Source organism: Notamacropus eugenii, chromosome 4, assembly GCF_028372415.1.
Source record: "Notamacropus eugenii isolate mMacEug1 chromosome 4, mMacEug1.pri_v2, whole genome shotgun sequence".
In the NCBI taxonomy this organism is placed as follows: Eukaryota; Metazoa; Chordata; class Mammalia; order Diprotodontia; family Macropodidae; genus Notamacropus; species Notamacropus eugenii.
Genome location: NC_092875.1, coordinates 192,163,143 through 192,185,301, shown reverse-complemented (window position 1 = coordinate 192,185,301; position 22,159 = coordinate 192,163,143). Strand labels below are relative to the sequence as shown.

Below are 22,159 nucleotides of genomic sequence, written 5' to 3'. Positions count from 1 at the left end.
TTCCTAAGCCATGAAGAAATAATGTAGTTGGTAGATCCCAGTACTAATTGTCACCAACTTGGTTCCATTGGCCATACAGCATCCCTATGTTCAGTGGCCACAGGGCACATGTTAAATGGAGGCTGATGAATGATTCCCTGCAGGACACTTTGTAGGGTAGTGTTCAGTAATGGGTTAAACTGAATGGCCTCTGAGATCTCTCCCAGCTATGGGATTCTGTCATTTTCCAATTCTGACTTTAAGGCTGGTCAGCCACCTATTAGTCATGAGAGGTACAAAGGAAAGAGTGGGACTGGACCATTGTAAACTCATCATGATAAATGGGGGAAGAATTCAGACACACATCCTACAAATCAGTAGCATAAAGCACAGGCAAAAGATAGTACATATGCAGTTTCTGCATTGCAAGGGGTATATGAGTGTGGTGGTGGGGGGGGTGTTAAAATAGGGAGTCTTTGTATTTAACAAAGGATAAAGGACATATTTATGAAATCATGACTTAGAAGCTTAGAAGATAACCTGATACCATTGATCAGTAACCTCCTCTTCACATACAAAAGAACAAATATTTTCAGTTCTATCTTTTAATTGCAAAATAAATCACATGAATGATCACATTGTAGAAAACTCTACAGTGATCCCTTCAAGTCACCTTGAGCAGCTTTCTGACTCTGTTTCAGGGTTTCCTCATTTAAAGTCAAGGACCTATGAATTTTTAATAGAATTTTAAAAATGGAGATCATTGAGTCCACCCACCTCATTTTATAGACAAGGAAATGAAAGCCAACAAGTCAGTCAGTTAATAATCAGTGAATAAACATTATTTATTATTTATTTGGTTTTGTTTATTAAGTAATTACTATTGTGCTAGGCACTGTGCTGAGTTCTGGGCATACAAAGAAAGGCAAAAAAGAGTCCTTCCTTCAAATAACTTATAATCTCATGAGGAAATCCATAAATAAATGAAAGCTGAAAGAGAATTGGAGTGTAGCTGGGCATGATGTACTCCAGAGGAATGCTGTTGGGTGGGAAACGAAGAGAAGGCTGGCCTGGGTACCCTCCTTCAATGGACGTTCTGCGAGAAGAAGATTACGTGATATAACCAAAATCAGAAAATGAGTTAGTGGTAGAGCTTAGGCTGCAACCCAAGACCCCTGCCTTCTCTTCCAGCAGTTGGAGTAGAGATACCATTCTCCACTGTCTTTTTCATACTTGGCTACTTTGTATGGTAAAATCTTTTGTTTATTTAAAAGATATTTACTGAGCACATATTGCAAACAAACAATCTATGTTGGGACATCCAGAAAAAGACTGATTCTGTTCTCAGGGAGCTTACCATGGGGAGGGAGCATAGCATAAATTAAAAGTATACAATGTGGTGTGTAAAAAATGCTTGAGAGAGCCACAAAATACTTTAAGGATTTTAGTGAGGAAGAGACCACTTCGGGCTCTGAAGCTCAGGGAAGGAAGGCTTCATGAGAAAGGCCAGCCACAGGTGGACCTGGAAAACTTTCAGGTTGTGCACAAGGTAAATAGGGGCAGAGGACGTCTCAAGCAAAGACACAAGGATGCATATATGCAGGGACTATGGAATTTCTCAAGTATGAAAAAAAAAAAGTATCTAGGTGTCCCAGTGGATAGAGGACCAGATCTGAGTTCAAATCTGACCACAGACACTTACTGATTGTGCGACCTTGGGCAAGTCACTTAACCCCCATTACCTCCAAAATAATAATTAAAACAAAAGATTACCAATGACCTCTTTTTAAAAAGGGAGGCTGGGGGAATAAATGAGTTTCCAGTTGCCTGGACCATTTGCTAGCATTTATAAGAATCAATCCCTTCCATTCCCACAGACCTCTCCATTCCTTGGGATAAGTCTGAAGCAGGCAGTTGTATTCACCAGTTGTTGCTCCATTTGGGGTAAAAGAGGTACCAAGAAAAATGTTCTTGCATCTCCATGTCATCCTTCTTTCCTTCTTTTCCTCTTTTTCTCTACTTCGTTTCTTATTACATTTGCAAGGAAATGTGGTACAAAGCCAAAGGTTAAATAGGAAATGATTTTTTTAAGTAGCAAAATCAAACCCAACGACCATCTTTCATTCCTTACCCCACCAGGTCTAAATGATGTCAGGAAACGTTTCTGGAGAGGGCTTCACTTTTTAAATAATTTACAAAAACCTATTGATTTTTTTTTTTGATCTCTAATTTTAAAAGGCAAGACAAATCCCTAGCACATTAAGGTAACTGGCCAGCACCAGTTTTCCATCCCCACCTGGGGAATTCATCACATTCACAATTCATATTCAATTTACTCCATTCTGATGAAAAGAGACTGGATTTCAGACCCTGATGCTGGGGTGACATTGAATACAAGATTACGTAGCACTTTAAAGAACTTCCCTTTTCTTAGATGCTCCATAATCACATTAACTTAGACTAAAAATTTGAACTAATTCTTTCCCCAGAGGTTTGGGCAGTAATAATTGTAGAAATCTGTGAAATAGGATAAATACAATTCAATAATTATATTGATAAATAAAATGAAAATCAACTAATTGTGTCATTCACTCAGATGCTCGCCTGGGCTGTTGCTGCCTTTCTGCTCTGCTGCCTGCTAAACTTTTCTGTCACACTTCAATAAATTTAATTGTGCAGAATAAATGAGCTAATTTTTGAAGTCACAGGCTCTGTTTGCAAGATAAGGGTGGTGATTTATTGACCTCCTCTAGCTCTGTAAGAGTGTCGCCCTCCTTTTCAACTGACAACTTGGCATAGTTTTTTATTCCCCCCTCCCCATTCCCTTCCTCCCACAACCTTGCTCAGCCTTCTCTATCTCTCCCTTCTCTTCCCATCTTGTTTCTTGAAATTGCTGACTTCATATCTTGGGAAACTGCAAGGCCCTGTTTTCCATTGGTTACAGTGGGAAACTTTGCAATTAGTGCAGTTTCTCTTCATATGGCGAATTTTAAATTTGTTCTTCCTGTAGCTCTCTAAATCCACAGTTTTCCACAAATCTGGATGGGAAAAGGGACAGTTGTGTTCAATTGCTGGGAGGAAGACAAGGCTAGGTACACATACTTCTTCATGCCCAAAGGCATGTCTGTAGGTGAGAACTAGATTGTGGGAGCAAGCAGTTGGTTTAGCGCTTAGACAAATGAAAGAACAGCCATGGTTAATGAGAAAGGTATCCTGGTATCACACCAGCTCAAAGCTTCTGGTAAAGCTCAGCATGTTTAAATGGACTCTATACTCCAGATGCAGATGAGACATAACAACCTAAAAATGAAACTGCCTAAAATTCTTTTAAAAATGAAGAATTTGCCTCTGCAGAATGGAATCTGCTCGTGATGGTTGGAGCAGAGCCAATGTACTGCTATCAACCATTATGCTGGTAATTTGTTCTTCGTAAGCACCCTTAAGAAAATGTAGGACACTACTGTAAAAATCACGCCTTAAAAATAATATTGCACATTTGATTCTTACTTATTGCAGATGCACAAATTAGGGGCAGCTAGGTGGAGCAGTGGATAGAGCACCAGTGCAGGAGTCAGGAAGACCTGAGTTCAAATCTCACCTCAGATACTTGACACTCACTAGCTGTGTGACCCTGGGCAAGTCACTTAACCCCAATTGCCTCATCCTGGGTCATCTCCAGTCATCTTGATGAATATCTGGTCACTGGATTCAGATGATTCTGGAGGAGAAGGGAGTGGTGACCTGCACAGCCCTCCCTCACCCAAAACAAAGTCAAGTGCAAGTCATGTCATTATTTCTCTGATGGCATGGTCTCCTTTGGCAACAAAGGATGAACACACACAGATGCACAAATATTGCCCTTATAATCAAAGGAGATCTGGAAGGGATCTTTGTCCATCTAGTTTAATTGCCTCATTTTACAGATGGGAGAACTGAGGCATAGAGATGGGGAAATGCGATAGTGAACTTGCCCAAGATTACACATGATGGGACAGAGGCAGGATTCACAGGTTCACTGAATCCAAATATAATGTTCCTTCCTCAGCTGCAGCAACACTGCAATCTCTTCTCCCTCTACACACTCTGGTATGTTATAAGTAGATGAATGATCTAATATGTAGGCAGGCATATGTACATATGCAGGTAGTGCATGAACAGATAACAACATACGCATGTAAAAATGTGTATTATGTTATAGGGAGCATATGAGACTGTATATATATCATATATTTGAATTCACAATATATGCATTGTATATAACGTATATAACATGTTATATGTGTGTATACACATATTTGTGTGTATATATGTATAAAATATGAGATAAAACTATAACACACCTGACCTCTAGGCAATGAGGGTGAGGGTAGGAATATGTATGTATGTAAGTATGTATGTACCACACATACACACATATGTCCCTGTATGTACACATACACACAATGATTACCCTATTGCCTGGAAGCTAGGTGTGTTATATTTTTATATTTCATCCCTTCCCCGGTGCTCTACAATATCTGAAATAAAGAGCGCATGAAGACAAGTAGGAGAAATAAATCAGGGAAAACGGGATGGAGCTAGGTTATAGAATGTTTTAAATGCCAGAAGGAATAGTGTGTATCATCCCAGAGGCAACAGGGAGCCACTGGAGGTATCAGAGTGAGGTTGTAAGATCTTTACTTTAGGAAAAGTAATTTAACATATATTTGGGAAAAAGGAAAGAATGAAGTCAAAAAGATCTCTTGGAAGATCATTGTAAGAATCTAGGCAAGAAGTGAAAAAGTGTTTGAATTGAGGTGTTTGTGTGTTCGTCCTTCATTGCTGAAGAAGACCATGCCATCAGAGAAATGATGACATGACTTGCACTTGACTTTGTTTTGAGTGAGGGAGGGCTGTGCAGGTCACCAGCCTCACTTCTCCTCCAGAGCCATCTGAATCCAGTGACCAGATATTCATCAGGATGACTGGAGATGACCCAGGATGAGGCAGTTGGGATTAAGTGACTTGCCCAAGGTCACACAGCTAGTGAGTGTCAAGTGTCTGAGGCTGGATTTGAACTTAGGTCCTCTTGATTCCTGCACTGGTGCTCTATCCACTGCACCACCTAGCTGTCCTGAATTGAGGTAGTAATCACGTGAATAGAAATCAGGGGAAAAATAAAAGAGATTTTGTGGAGGTAAATTAGTAATGATTTGGTAGTTAACAAACATCTCACATATGTCAAAAAGAAAATATTTTTCTGCTTTGTGGTATTTATAGAATTATTTGAAGGTAGCTCAAGTTATTTCATTGGCTACTGTTGTTATTCTCTGATATTTGAACTTCTGAAGATTATATCAGTGGAGTGCAAGTCCAGTCAGGCCCTACCAAGCTGGAAAGGGTAACAGGCTACATCTGTCATCAAAGGAACAGCTGTGTTTGCAAATAATAATACTGCCACTCCGATGATACAGTACTTTAAGGTTTGTGAAACACTTTACAAATACTGTCTCATTTTATCTTGACCACAAGCCTGGGAGGTAGGTGTTATTATTATCTTCACTTTATAGATAAGGAAACTGAGGAAGACAGAGGGTGACTTACCCAGGGTCACATAGCTGGTGTCTGAGGCAAGATTTGAATCAGGTCTTCCTGACAACAGATCCAGCGTTACTCCACTGCACCATGGAGCTGTCCTTATGTTCACCATTAAGGAGTTGGTACCAGGTGATCCATTAAGGAGTTTGCTACCAGATGATCCATTACTCTGCAATGACCACTTAGGATACTGCCTATTAAGGTATAGATAGGTCTGTATCTGCACTGGTAGCAGGAGTAAATACATGATTCTTCTTTCCCCCCAGAAACCAGGCAGTGTGCATAGAGGTTAATAATTATAATAATAATGTGAGAGGTTAATCCAGGACCTTTTCAATTCTAAAACTTCCAAACCCTACTCTCCTGGATAGGATGCTCAGGTTAGCTTGGTTTTACCCCTTGATTAGAAAGACTCAGTCCTTGAAAAGTATGTGAGATACTAAGTTGATCATTTTTTTTTCTTCTTTCCTTCTTTTTATTAATGAAAGGAAGTGACTCTAGGACCAAAAGGAAATGTTATATTCTTGTTCTTAAAAGCAAACAAAAATACCCCCTTTCTGATATATTTCTATATACCTTGGTGTTTGCTTATACTTCCCCCACTCTCCGAAACAGCCTCCCTCTCACCTGCCCCTCAACCTAGGATGCTAGCTTTGAAGTCTGAGAACTTTGCTGAGAGGAGAAAGGCTAAAGAGAGTCTGTGGCTCTTAATGAAGACTTAATGTGATGCCACAGTTCTGGAGTACAGCAGTACCTTCAGGGCAGCGTCTCCAGGTGTTTGCCTGCAGGAAGCCACTAAAAGGCAATGCAAATCAGGACAGAATCCCCATGGGCAGAAAGACAACCTTCCACACACTGGGTACTATTGTTACTGTCTCAGTTGCTATAATAGTTATAATAATAAGCATTTTAAGATGGCCATTGATCCAGATTTAAGTTACTTGATATGTGTGGGGACTGTGGCACTGGATTCAAAGCATGTGTCCTGTAAACTAATCCTCACCTGAAATAAGTACATGCCCACCACTCCCTCCCCCAACAATGAATGTCAGAAGAATCACCAGATCCTTTGTATAGAGCTTTCCTGTTGGAGAAGGAAATGGCAAACCACACCAGTATCTTTGCCAAGACAACCTCAAATGAAATAGGGACATGAAGAGTCAGACCTGAATGAAAACAACTGAACATCAAACAGAGGAAATTGGGATCTTAGCCTAACTTCCTCATTTGACAGATGGGGAAACTAGAGTCCATAAAAGTTAAATGATGTGCCCAAGTTCACACAGCTAATTTAGTGGTTCCTACCCAACTAAGTACATCCCTAAGTATAAGTATATCCCTAAGTATAAGCACTTATGTTCTTGAACATAGATGCTGAAACTCCTGGAACCATTCAGGTGAGCAACACATTAGGAATGTATGATCTTGGGGAGCTGAGGTGCAGAGATCAGTCTCACAGTTAGTACATGTTGGAGGCAGGATTTGAACTGAGTTCCTTTTGCTCCAAGCTAGCTCCTCTATTAGCTACCTTGGGCCGAATCATACTCATTGCCAAGAAATACAGTGGGGTCTCAAGAGACTGCTTTGTCTTGGGGTAGGAGCCTTAGCATCCTTCTACTACCCAACTCAGCAGTACCAAGATGAACTGACTCTGGCTTTTGCATGAACCCTTAGGTGCCACTGAGTTCCCCTTTCAGAACAGAAATCTGGCATGTGTTGTTTCCTTCTGAAATTCCCTCCCACTGTGAGCACTCAAACAGTTGGTGAAATCCTGCCTGTGACAGAGACTACATTGATTTGTATCTGAGAACGAAATGAAATGAAAATATGAATTGAACTCATTACTTGAGGAAAGAAGTATTGCCAAGTTGAACAGGATGGAATTCCAGCATGGTGTATGGTTTCACTGGGCAGGCTATAGTGAAACTCTTCATAGAAATGTTTCCAGCTCATAGAACTCTTTCAAAACATGCTCAGCCCTTTTTAGATGAGGGGACATTATCATCTCTATCTATGGCATTTTCTACAAATAGATCTTAACTACCCTTTAGGTTGATTACATAGAAAACCAGAAGAAATCATTTGCAAGATGACTGACTAATTCCGTATCAACTGATAATCTCAGGGGGAAAGCACAGCAGTGAAGTCTAAAGAGCCCTAGTACTATAAAACTATTACCATCACCACCACCACCACCACCATCACTCCACCTAGAGCCCTGAGGAGGAGAAGCAGTAGCTGTGGTCTTGGGACCCAGATTGCTAGTACAAGTCAGTCTTGGAGGATTAGCTTTAAGTCATCACCAAAGCATTGTGGTAATTCCTAAGACTAGGAATAACATGAAAAACAAAACAGGCTCCATTTTCCAAAAAAGTTACAATCTACTGGGCAGACCCAAGGTACCCACTGATAAGAAAATACAAAAAAAAATATAAAGAAATGCAAAGCAATTTTTAGAAAAATTAACTTATTACTGGGGGTACAACTCAGAAAAGGCCTTATAAAAAAGATGACATATGAGTCTAACCTTGAAAGACACTAGGAATACCAACAAGTGAAAGGAGGAGGCAATACCTTCTAAGCGTGGAGATCAGAAAAGAGAGCTCTGTGTAGGTTCAAGGGAGAAAAGTGACTTGTACATCCATGTCCATGATCTAACCAGTTAAAATGTGACTTCTCTGTAGTTCCTGACTTTAGTGATTTGAGTTCTTCTGGGCATTTAGGATGGGTTTTGATTTTTTTTATTCATAAGATATTTGCCATTGCTGATTTATTTCTTGTATTTTTCTGAATTGACCTTTCATTTTTTTAGCAAAAAGCCCCTTGGTATACAGAGCAGTGAAAGAATTTAGATACTGTGACAATTGGGACAGAAGATACAAAAAAAAAGGTGAGCAGGAATGGAAGAGAAAAAAAGCAGAACGAAAGTTCTTTATTTCCTCTCCTCTCCTATTTCTAGTGTTTTCCTTTTTTATCAACTCTGTAAGGAAGTAAATACCTCTCTGAACTTCATTTTTTCCCTACAAGAATATGCAGAGACTTTCCGTATACTTTTTTTTCTTTCTCATATCAGGTGTAAAAGCCTGTTTCATGCTATGTAGGCATTTTCATCTTTTATATAAAAATATCTAGTTTCTTTACCAAGAGGGTACTTAGGGGTATTACACACACACACACACACACACACACACACACACACACACACACACACAAAGACCGAAATACAAATAGCACTGCAATTATACACAGAAGTTTCTGCTTTAAGCAAGTAGAATTGATGAAAATTTGAACTTATAAAAATTTTAGAACAGTGGGAGACTATTCACACTATACAATGATGCACCTCCACTAGAATCTTCCTTAGATTCCTCCAGTCTCTTGAAGTCTACGCCATCAGAGGACAAGGTTCAGTAGATACCACCCACCTGGAGCACCTGCTGTCTGGACTTATGACATCTCAAAGACCAGACCTTAGAAGCTCATAGGTATACAGATCTGTACCTCAGTGGAGGAAAATCATCGATTCTTGAACTATGAAAGGACTGAACCACAGGATTCCTTTAAGTAGCTAACCCCCTGATGTATTTTAAGAATTTCTATTTCCTTGCAATTTTTATATCTTTCTTTTTTTTATGATGAGGTTTGGGAACTAGGAAGAGGTCAGTCTAAAGGAACCTGCAGTGTCCTTGATATCTCAGCAAACAAAAAAGACCTCAATTTAACAATGTGCTTGGGAGAGAATTAAGGCTTTTTAAACTTCTATGAATTGTTTACTTGTTACCCACACAAATATGTAAATACATAAAAGTGTTCATGCATGCATCCATACAATATGCATCCATGTATGTATCTGGAAGGCAGTGTAGCTCTTAGGAGATAGAGTTGCCTTTGGAGCTAGAAAGACCTGGATTCAATCCTGTTTCTGACACATGCTAACTGCTTAACCCTGAGTATCTCTTGAAACCTAAGTGTTTTAGCCACTTAAAGGGACATTTCCCTCAGCCCTGGAATGCTCCCCATCCTCTGCTCCAACTACTAACCTCCCTGGTTTACATGAAGTCCCAACTAAAATCCCACCTTCTACAGGAAGCCTTCCACAGCTGCCCTTAATTCTAGTGCTTTCCCTCTTTTAATTATTTCCTATTTCTCCTATATATAGCTTTCATGTTGTCTCCCCAACATTGGATTGTAATCTCCTTGAGGGCAAGGACTGTCTTTTGCCTTTTTATATAACATTTACTTAGCAGAGTGCCTGACACGGAGTAGGAATTTGATATATGTTTATTAAATTGGATTGAATCCTCAACAATTTTTTAGTGTAGTGTGGCACAACTTATGACCCTGTCTTCAGGATATTTTTAAATCTATAAAGTAAAATATATAGGAAAAGGAAAAGCAATTATATTGAAAAGGTAATCAATTATCTTAAAATGTGGATATCAAAGTATATGTATTTTTAAAATTCGTGGACTCCAAGGTTAAGAAATTGCTAAAACTCTAAGTTGCAGAGATCATGCCAATCCATACTGGTAGAAGGATTTTCTTTACTAAGGATTTCCCATAACCAGTAAAGTCACAGGTCCAATTGCCTCCCTCTTCTCATGTAGATAGAAATTCACACATAGGATAAATAGACAGAAACTCACACATATATACATAGACATTTATATTCATGTATATACATATGGGTATACACATGTATGCATCTAGAAACATATGTGTATACTGTATCTGAGCATATAGTGTGTCTAGTTCTATAATAAAAGTTTATATACAAATGTGTGCACTCCCCCTCCAGAGAGAAAGAGAGAGAGTCATTGCTTAGTCATTTTTAGTCATGTTAGACTCTCCATGACCACATTTGAAGTTTTCTTGGCAAAGATTCAGGTCTGTCATTTCCTTCTCCAGATCATGTTGCAAATGAGAAAACTGAAGCAAACAGGGTTAAGTGACTTGCCCAGGGTCACACAGCTGGGGTCTGAGGCTGAACTTGAACTCAGGTCTTCCTGACTTCAAGCCCAGCATTATATCAACTGCTCCACCTTGCTGACTATAAACATATATGTGTGTGTATGTATGTACATATATATTGTCCAATGTGTATGTATATACACATATATATGTATACACATATGTGTATGTGTGTATATATGTATACATATACATACATACATACATATATGAAAACATTTTTCTACTCAGAAATAAGTAAGCACCTTAAGTTTCCTTCCCTATAAACCCATTTTGAGAGGAAGGGATAATTGGTTTTTGTCATTTTATTTTTTTTATTTCTAGTATCTAGGATAATGCTTGGCACATAGTAGGTGTTTGATAACTTTCTTGAATTGATGGTACAGCAAATAACTTTCACAACACTTATGAAAGCTGAAGAGCATTCATTTGTGTTTCTAAAAAAAAGCCATCTAAGCAATGAGTTTTCTATAACTTTTCTGGACAGGTATAGCTATATAACAATAGGATCATGTTGATGAGCCATACAGTTACTCCTAACCTGAACAGCTAGATACCTTGGTGGTGAGGATGCGTGTTTCAATGCAGATGACCTCACATATCTAACCTTCTATCTTGGAGTCAGAAAGTTTGGGGGTGGGATTTTTGGCCAGCTGCTGAGATCTCGTGTCATCCAATTTGCAGAGGAGGCACAGAAGCTTTTGGAAAGAGAGCTATGGTTCTTTGTTGCTCCCCTGGAGGAGTGAATCACAGAACCAAGCCCCAAGAGTCTCTACCCCAGGGAATAGAATCATTGCATCCTTTCAACTTTGAGATGTCTCTGTATATTTGCAGAGAGAGAGATTTTGAGCTCTATCCTTGCCAAATGGAAGGCATCCCTAGTTTACAGTTTCTAAAGCCAAAGGATGACATTTCCAAGGCACTGAATGTGGTTTTTGTGTTTCCTGTTGATGTTATCCCAATCCAATTTAATTAATTTGTACTTTGCTTTTTCAATTTAAAAGACAAGAAGAAAATCCTTCCTCTGAGTGAGCTATATATTAAAGACCAAATCAAGCCCTCGTTTTTCATATTTAAATGTTTTCTATAGTTCCTTGATTTTTTTCCCTAAAAAACGATTATTTTTTATTCTATTCCTCTGATGTAGGAATAATTGGGACTGAGCAGAAAAGACTAAGGTACAATTCCAAGCTCCCATCAGTTTGACTTTTGTAGTAAGCTTTGAAGCTGCATTCTTTTCCTCATGTCAGTTCTCTCTGTCCCCCTCCCCCTCTCCCTCCTTCCTTCTCTCTGTCTCAGAGACAGATGTCTCTGTCTCTGTCTCTGTCTCTGTCTCTCTGTCTGTCTTTCTATCTGTCTCTGTCTCAAACACACATACACACACACACACACACACACACACACACAACTGGATTTTGAATTACATTTGTCCGAACATTTACATACCTTGAATATTTGTTGGGGATCAATATGAGCCATTTCAAAGGGAAAAATTTGAATATCATCATTACAAAATTCCTCATAAAAATCTGTTGACTGAAATTGGGAAGGTGAATTCCTAAAGGGAATTTCTCTTTAAGAGAAAGCCAAAGTATCTCAAATTCAAAGGGAAGCTTAAATGTAGCAGTTTTAGCGCTATGGGACTAGGGCATTTGCTTGACATCAGCTGTGATATTTCATAAAAATGAAATTTTTACCATAGTAATTAATTAATTTATATGGGGGAGAAGAGACTTATTTCTACTCTTACCTCCCCAATATAAGTCCTTTCATTCAAGGCTGAAGTCATATGCTGTCGTTTCTATGAAATCTTCCCTGATCCCCTTTCCTGAGGGGAAAATGATTTCTTCTTCAAGTCTCTCCTATACCTTGGCCAATGTCCTCTTCATATAGTAAAAACAGAGAGAAGTCAAGCTGTGATTAATTTTGGAGGGAGTAGAATGAAGGTCAACAGTCTTTTTCAGTCTTCTTCAACCAGCCCAGAACTTCTAATTTGCCTACAAAAGAAGAGCATGATGGGAGGACAGTTAAAAGTTTCCTCACCATAAATTTGCTCAGTTTCTTTTCCATTTGAGGAAGAGAGTCCTGGTATTGCTTGCTCCAGCCAAGTTTCTGCTTGATAAGAATTAGGAACTAGAACGAATTCCTGACCCTGACTCAGAGAAGATAGTAGAAAAAAGATGAGTTCAAAGGTTAATCCTGTTCTTACTTTATGTATCTGCCACCTTCAGTGAATATCCTGACAGAGGAGAAAAACTTAATAAGCATTGCCTGAAGGAGATTGCTGAAAGAGCTATCCCCTGCTAGATAGAGACATATTAACCTCTACACTACTAGTGGATCATAGACAGTATAGCAGATGTACTTGAAGATAGTACATCAAGTAAAGAATATAGCAAAGGCCCAGTGGGAGACCGAAAAGAATTGTAGCTACCCTGCTACACCAACAATGAAGGATAACTGGAGAGCTGCAGTAGACAGCCATGCCTGCTGACATGCAGTAGGACATGATGAACCTGAAGGATGGAAGGTCAATGAGGGGCAGTGGGTACAAGAACAAGCCCATCAGAGAAGAGCAAGTCCACTAGAGAGCAGCCCAGTGACATTTGAAGAAGACATCGGCCACTCTGCAGCTGATGTGTGCTCTGGACTCACACGTTCCTCACATGTGTATGCAACTTCTCACTGTCTGTGATGAAGAATGGGAAAATGAGTTTAATGTTTAAGGCATCAGTCTTAAACTTAAGGCTTTGTCTTTTATTTTTTAAATTACTGTGCTATTTCATTAAATGCCCTTGCTTTGAACTAAGTATGTCCTCTAGCTGATAAGTAAATGTAAACAAATCGATGGGAGTTCTTGAGCTGTGACTTAGAGAGGAATTGGATTCAAGTCCTGGGGTAGCTTTCCGGCATCCCATGGATGAGTCCTAGGTGTTCCATGTACTTTGCCCTCTCCTTCCCTCTCCTCAGTAAATTTTAAGTTCCTGATATTTGGGTCCCTGCTAAATCTTTGTGCCTCACACATAATAAATGCTTATTAAATATCCGTTGACAAATAGGACAGCTTTGGAACTAATGTGTTTGATGTATGTTACACTAAAAAAAAGAAGGTGAACGTAAAAGAGACTCCATTTTATGTAAAATCTTTTTTTATTCTTAGTATATGGAAATGCTCAATTGGTGGTGTTTGTCAAGTTTATAATCTAAAAAATATTAAAAATAAATCTGCTTATATTTATTATCTCTTTAAGAATAAGATAAGCCAACACTCATACAATAGAAATTAATTATGTGGAAATAAAACTTTTAAAAAGGGGAATAGACTAGAATGGTATAATAGAATTACATTCCAGACTAATGGTTTGAAGACAGGTTATAACTCTGGTTCTCCCATCAACTAGTTTTGTGACAAAAGTACTCTGAGGGTCTCTGCTATTCAGTGAAAAGCAATATATCCCAAGGATAATATAATGTGAGATGCCTGAATAGTTCTTGCCTTTAAAAGTAACCAATACATAGGCATTGATTCCACACAAAGCTTCCCTAATGGCTTGCTACAGCATTCCTATTATGTTTCATTAGTTCCCCCCAAACCACCAGACCTACTTTTTCTCCCAGTTTCTGTAGCCGTGATTATGAGGAGAAATCACTGGGTGGAAGAGGCTCCCTTTCCTTGTCACCACCAGCAACAACTGCAGTCCAGTTGCTACCAACAAATACCTTCTGTGCCCTGCTCCACCCCAGACTACCAACGCTGCTTAGAATCAAGACCTCAGAATAATAATCTGAGAAAGCAAATTGTGTAAAGACGGGGCCACCCATGCTTATCACCTGCCAACCAAGAACCATGCACTGGGCAGGCAACTCATCCTAGCTAAAGCAGCAAGGCACACCGAGGGAGGAAAAGAAAGAGAGACAGACACAGAGACAGAGATAGAGACAGAGACAGAGAGACAGAGAGAAAGACAGAGACAAAGACACATAGAGAGACAGAGACAGAGAGACAGATAGAGACAGAGACAGAGAAACAGAGAGAGAGAGAGAGAGAGAGAGAGAGAGAGAGAGAGAGAGAGAGAGAAGAGGCAGCATGTGCCAGACAAGTCCTTGACCACCATCTCCCCTCCTACTCCAGCAGAGACAGCCCAGGACCCTACATCCAAAAGCAATACTTCCAGTACAGTGTCCATTGCCACCATCCTGAAAACAAAGAAAGAAATGAATTGAGTGGTGATTCAGCTGGGCTACTGCTCTTACAGATGCTATAGTCACAATTACTAAAGACCCAGAAAAAAAAAGTTCTCTCAACCAAAGTCTTTGTCACTGTCAACTGGTTCAGGCTCATTTGAAATGATTTTATCATTGGGAATGATATTAAAGAAGAGACCTCAACATCTTGCTTTGCTGCTGCACCCTAAGAACCATGACATTTTTCCATCTGATTTGTAGCCGAAACTTTGTATTCTCTTTCTCATTAGAATGTGAGCTCCTTGTAAGCAGGAGCTCTTACCTTTCTCTTTGTATCCCATTGCTTATCACGGTGTTTTACCCACAATAAGTGTTTAATAAATGCTTTTTTAGTCATTCATCATTTGACATGAGATTGATTAATATAATTAAGAGTTCAGTTGCATTTTTGTGTCTTGTTTATATGCATTATTATATTTTTAATTGTTCTGCTTACTTCACTCTTCATCAATTCATACGTTTCTCTTAATTCCTCAGTTATCATTTCTTATAGTCCACTAGTACATTATATTCATAGGTGACAATTTGTTCAGCCATTTTATAATCGGTAGAAATCCACTTTATTTCCTATTTTTAAATGATTTATTTTTGAGCAAATGGATGACATACTGCTCACTGGCATCTACTTCCCACTGACTCAGCTGACAAATGGGAGAGTGAGGTCAAGGTTTATGGGATGAAGGTTCTGCTAAGCAGATAAAACAAAAGTCAAATGGTTCCTCTTTACTTAGCTTTGAAGGGATTTGTTGCAGAAACTAACAGGTAGCTCCTCTTGACTAGGGGCCAAGAGCAAAGGTGGTGGAGTCCTTTGTTTCCACCCTACACCATACACATCTTAGATCTTAATTATTACATTCATTCTGGTTTCTTTGTAAGAAACGGCTTCAGTTATGGCAAAAGTCAGCAAAGGAGAGAAGAGGACTACGAATTTGATTCTGCCAGTTTTGAGATGTTCACCATTAACTGGCTTTAGTCAGTAGAGTGAATTAGCCTTAGGGATGAAACAAGTTCTTAATGATCAAGCCTTTGTAAAAACAAAAAACCAAAACAAAACAAAAAAACCAACTACATGCAAAACTTACACACAATATGAACACCAGTGCACAGGCTAGCATACTCTGACCAGACCAGACCTCTATTTAAAAGACACATGAAATCAGAAGTGTCATATGGAATGTGGAAAAAGAGAACATACTTTGTAAACTATAAAATTCACATTAATGCCTCAGGCAGGTGAGGCCAACAAGCCTTGGAGCTTTGCAGTGACTCAGACACATACTGAAGGTTTTTCCTTACATTAAGTCCAACAGCAACTAGGACTGGGGAACTATAAATACACGAGGTGTGCTGTGGCTCTCTTCTTTGGCTCACTTCATAATGTACACAAATATGCCCGATAAAAGCTCCAATTCACTCAGTCGATAGCTGGCTTATTATGAACAGTAGAATTTCACCACATTATTTCCACAAGAACAAAAACTCTCCATTTTGAGTCTTTCTATGGGACAGCAACTTATGTAATCTAAGGACAGCAATGATTGACGCAGTATATAATCAGGATCACTCTTTCTTCAGGCATCAAAGAGAAGCATGTGATTGCTCCAAGTCATTTGGAGAGAGTGACTTTCTCTCTCAAGACACTCCTTATTATAAGGTTACATGACATTGCACAAGAGTTGTGCAGGAAATTTAAATTCTTTCCATTCTGCCTTGTAGATAACTTAAAAATAAATCTACCAGATGGCGGAATTTGTCACTGGACATTCTCTTCTTGACGTCAAATTGAGTTAAAGTGTTTATTAAGCATCTATGTGAAAGACATTGTACTGGGGCTAGGCATATCTTGACAAAAATGAGAAAGAGAATTTGCCCTCAATGAGCTTATAACCACCTTGGAAAAGATAGTATGAGATATCTGGTAGGAAAAACATTTCGGATTATTATTTGTATTTTGATTTACTTGATTTTATTTTCAGAACCAACCCAACATGTTCAGAGCCCTGGATTTGAAGGACTATGCCAATTTCCAGGGTTCTTTCCCGTGGAATCATGAGGCCCTCTTTCTTCATTCAGAGGGTTACACTTCCCAAGACCTGATGAGGGAAATATCTCCATCTAGACATAAAACTAGGCATATCATGGTATGGTGTGTAACCTATGGCAGTTTACTGAGAAGAAAGTCTTCTGCAAACCTTCCAGTACTATGACGCTATTGTAGCTGGGTGTCCCATCTGTCTTTTCCTCCAACAAAATCAGCAGCTACCTAACCTGTTGCCTTTGGGCTTCCTAATCTAATAGTCACTGTACATTGACATAGTAAATGTATCTTATTATTACGTAATATCTTTGCAATGTAAATAAGCCCCTATTACAACAGCTAAATTAGGCTTTGGATTGAAATCAAAGGTACACTTTGTTCACCAAAGGAAAGGAATTCTAGAGAAAAACAATCAGTTTAGTGAGAAGGTCTAGTTAGTGCTATTGATGTGTTTTCTAAAGTTACTAATATGTATAATTGTATAGAGGATTTGTATTGGGTTTAAAAGACTCTAGTGAAGTATAAAATAAATATAAATTAGTCTGTGCAGTATTTGAAATTGTATAAACAAATATTATATAATATATACATATATACATCAAAACTCCCAAGTAAATAAACAAAAAACCTCACATTTCTGTAGAATTTTAAACGTTACACACTTTCCTCATAACCACTCTTTGAAGCAAGACATCAGCAGATCTCAGAGTTGTAAAGTCAGCATTCACCTAACCTAAGCTGTACCTTACCCACAGTCCCATCTACCACCAATAGTCCAATCAAAATGACCATTCAGACTTTTCTTGAGAACAAGCATTGAGCGGGATCCCCTCTCTATTTCCTGAGGAGCCCATTCCATTTTTTTTCAGTAGCTCTAATTGTTAGGAGGAGCACCTGGGTGGCTCAGTTGATCAGAGCATTATGCCTGGAGTCAGGAAAATACATTTTCCTGAGCCTAAATCTGGCCTCAGACATTTACTAATTGTGTGACTCTGGGCAAGTCACTTACACCCTTTTTTCCTCCATGTTCTCATCTGCAAAATGAGTTGGAGAAGAAAATGGCTAACCACTCCAATATCTTTGTCAAGAAAACCCCAAGTGGGGCCATGAAAAGTAGGACATGACTAAAAATAATTCAACAGCCACAAATGTTAGGGAATTTTTTTCTCACATACTTAAATATGTCTCTGCAACTTCTATCCACTGTCTGCAGTCTTTCCCTCTGAATTTAAGTATGATTATCATTCTATTTTATAGATGGAAAAAATCAAGGGTCAGAGAAATACGAAGGAATTTCATAGTAGTCAGTAGTAGTAGTAGTGGTGGTGGTGGTAGTAGTGGTGGTGGTGGTGGTAGTGGTAGTAATAGCATTTATATAGTTCTTTAAGGTTTAAAAAAATGCTTTACAAATATTATCTTATTTAATCCTTACAACAACCTTAGCGGTTGAGTAATATTATTAATCTATTTTGCAGATGAGGAAAGAGAGGTTGAATATCTTGCCCACAGTCCAATATCTGGTAAGTGTGAACTAAAATCTTGCTAATTTCAAATTCTATGCTTTATCCCCTGTGCAATTACATTGACATAGTAGCACAGCTAGTAAGTGTTAGAACAGAGGCTGGAGTCCAAATCCATGACTCTAATCCAGGAGTGGGGAACTTGCTAAGTGCTCTTTTCCCCTGCACCCATATTTTCTCCCACATACGACCCAAATGAAATTCATAATGGGTTTAAGTGGTAAATAATGTAATCATGTTCTGGTTAGGAGAATTATACCATAGGGTTTCTCTCAATTCAGAAGATTCAGTTCAATAAACATAGACAAAAACAAAGGAGCTTCTGACCTCAATTAGCTCATGTTTTACTGTAGGTATACCACATGAGGTGTGGCATAATGGGAAGAGAACTGAATTTGAAATGAAAGATCCTGAGCTCTAATCCTTCCTAATCTAGCACCCTTGTGATTTTGTGCAAACCTCTCAATCACTCTAAACCTCAGTTTCCTCATCTGTAAAATAATCCCATTGGATTAGATGACCTCTAAGGTCTCTTCCAACTCTAAATCTATAAGCCTACGATTTTATGTTCACAGTTAAATATGAAATAAAGTAGAATATTAAGGTAAGGGACAGAAGCAAAGAACTATAAGAGGATGGGAGGAAGGAGAGGTCACTTTCACTAACAGGGGAGAGAATCCTGCGATCGAAGAAGGCTTGTTGGAAAAAGGACTCCTTGAGCTTGGCCTTAAAGAAAGAGAAAAACGTCAGCAGATCTCTTTCAGGCATAATTGATGGCATATAATGCTGTCTTTTCCTTTGTTTTCAAAGAGGACCAATGACATTATAGGAGATGTCTTGACCCATAGGTGAATAGGATTTAAATGAGGAAAAGTTGCACAAAGTCATCATCGAAGTCCAATGATGCAGTGGATGACAATAACACCTTTGATGTCCAGTCCACAGTGCCTGCTTCAGCTACGTTCAAGGCCATTGGAACAAATTGTTCTCGTCTACCCATTCTGCTAGGGGAAGTCTTCACGTGCTTGGGGTAGACATCCTCCTAATTCTCCGATTGGGTTTGAGACCTGTTGGTTTTGCCTAGGATGGCATACACAGTAAAGAATGAGATCAGGGAACACCTCATAATGTTGTTTAGTTGAACATTATAGTATGTGAAAGAAGGGCTATATTGTGAAATTGGATCAGAAAGGTAGGTTGCAGCCAAGTCATAGAGTTCCTAAAATGTCAGGCTAAGATACTTGTGTTTAAGTCCATAGATTGCAGTAAATGAAAACATTTTTGAGCAAAGACCTCATCTTTATGGCTGTGTGAACTAACATAGGAAGATGCACAAGTCAAGGAGAACAGTTAGGACAGAGAAAGTCCTAAAACATTTTTCTTTTCTTTTTGATTCACAATATATTTTAACTTTCATTGACAAACGCAAGAACTCTAGCATATAAACAGAAGCAAAATAAAATAAGAAAAATGAAAAAAGGTTCAGGTAACCCTAAACTTATTCTTTAACTCATTGTTAAACACCTACACATGCACCCATGCAAGATGTGTATGTTGACTTTAATAGGCTAGTGAGAAAATCTTCAGCTTCATTCCTGCGACCCCTGCTGAACTTCTTTTGTGAATACTTAACATGTTAGTTCCTGTTGTCTTTTTCACAGCTGTAGTCATTATGTGTATCATCCTTTAATTCTGCTTTCTTTACTCCATATAACTTCCTATGTTTTCCAATATTTCCTTGAATTCTTCATATTAATTATTGCTGATACTGTAATATAATGTTATTTACATTATTTGACATAACATATATATCAGTGTTCAGGCAATGATTATTCCTCAGTTACTGGATACTCCATTTCCAGCTGTACATTCTCTCCCTCCCTCTCTCTGTCTGTCTGTCTGTCTCTCTCTCTCTCTGTCACTCTCTTTCTGTCTCTATGTATGTTTCTCTCTGTCTCTCTGTGTCTATCTCTCTGTGTGTCTATCTTTGTCTCTCTGTCCCTGATTGTTTGTCTCTCCTTCTCTTTATGTGTGTCTTTGTCTCTGTGTCTGTTCCTGTCTCTTAGGTTCCCTTAATTGGAGCTGTGGAAACTTTAAGAGGTCATCTAATCCCACCTTCTCATTTGATAGATGTGGAAACTGAGGCACAGAGGCACAGAATAATTAAAAGGATTGTCCTAGGTCACACAGGTAAAAAGTGGCAGAGGTGAAATTTTCTTAAACTGCCTCCAGAGGAGATACAACACATGAGACACCCCTCTCCCTTCTTTGGCTTCCAGTCTTATAGTGCCCTCATTCAGGTGAAGAAGTTTCAAGCTATGGAAAATTAACAAGCAGTTTTTCTGATTCCAAGTGTGCCTGTGAAAAAATAAGAGGCAGCAGAACAACATAGACTGGGTTTGAAGACCTAGAATCTGGGTTTGATTTCTGCCACTTACTAGATGTGTGACCTTGGGCAAGTCATTAACCTCCCTATGCTTGAACTCCTTCATTTATAAAATAAAGTGGTTGAATGGATCACTTCTAAACTTCAAATCAATAATTCTACAGCTAAAATCTAAACAGCACATTAATATTTAACGCATTATTATCTCATTGGAAACTCACAATAAGCCCCATGAGGTAGGTACTCCAGGTATTATTAACCCTATTTTACATCTGAGGAAAGAGAGTGTAACATGAGTTGGAGAAGGAAATGGCAAACCACTCCAATACCTCTGCCAAGAAAACCCAAATGAGGTCACTAAGGGTTAGACAAGACAGAAATGACTGAACAACAAGAGAGACTTTTACTTGTCACTGATACAGATGACATAAATAGATATTCAGAGTTAGAGGCTTTCCTGACTCCTAGTCCAATTCCTTATCTGCTGAATGGGTTTTTATCATTGCAGAGAACCTACCTATTATGATCCATAACTGTCTAAGCTTCTGGACCTGAGATCAGTGCCTTCTCTTAAGATTTAACATTGGGTGACCCAATGTCATATGCTCATCTTTAGACAACAGTTCTTTGAACTGGAAATTGAAGGTATGCCCATCAGTTGGGAATGGCTAAACAAGTTGTGGTGTATGATTGTGATGGAATGCTATTGTGCTATAAGAAATTATTAGCTCAGTGATCTTAAAAAACCATGGAAAGCCTTGCACAAAATAATAAAGAGAAAAATGAGCAGAACCTATAGAGCATTGCATATTGTAATAGCAATACTCTTGTAGGAATGACTTTAAGTAAACAAGTTATTGTGACTCTTATAAATATCCAAATTAACTATAAAGGACCATATGAAGAAAGATGCTATCTGCATCCAGAGAAAGAACTGATAAATAGAAGTATGTATAGAATAATTTTGTAGAACATATATATACATACATACACACACCCACAAATATGTGTGTATGCCTATTTGTGTCTAATGGTAGCCATATCTAGGGTAGAGGAGGGAAAAGAAATAAAAAAAGAAATTTACATGATAACTGCTGTATATCTAAAAGAAACAGCAAGTTATACATAGTAGATTCACAATTTCATATGCAATCTTTTTTTTATTATACTATGTTATGGAAATGCCTGTTTTGTTCCATAATTTTCTAAATAAGAGAATAGTTCTTTGCATTGGTTTTGTAGCTTTAAGGAGCAAGAGAACAAGCACGGTTAGTGGACAGGTGGTTCTGGAGCCAGGAAAATCTGGGTTCAAGGACTCTCTAACACATCCTGGGTATATACCTCTGGGCCAATCACTCAAGCTCTCAGTGCTCTGGGAATACATTTCAGAGAAAGTGCTGACCTGCATTAGTAGAGGGAGTTTCCTTACTAGGCAGTTCTTTA

General features: G+C 38.6%; 1 long non-coding RNA gene across 1 annotated transcript; it reads right to left on the bottom strand.

The window, feature by feature from the left end:
• Positions 1-795: 795 nt before the first annotated feature.
• LOC140500891 (uncharacterized) lies at positions 796-14,223 on the bottom strand. The gene is made up of 5 exons (XR_011965936.1): positions 14,134-14,223; positions 12,278-12,524; positions 5,563-5,750; positions 1,859-2,006; positions 796-1,075 (listed from the first exon to the last, which is right to left on the bottom strand). It is a non-coding gene; the product is annotated as an uncharacterized lncRNA (long non-coding RNA).
• Positions 14,224-22,159: the final 7,936 nt, after the last annotated feature.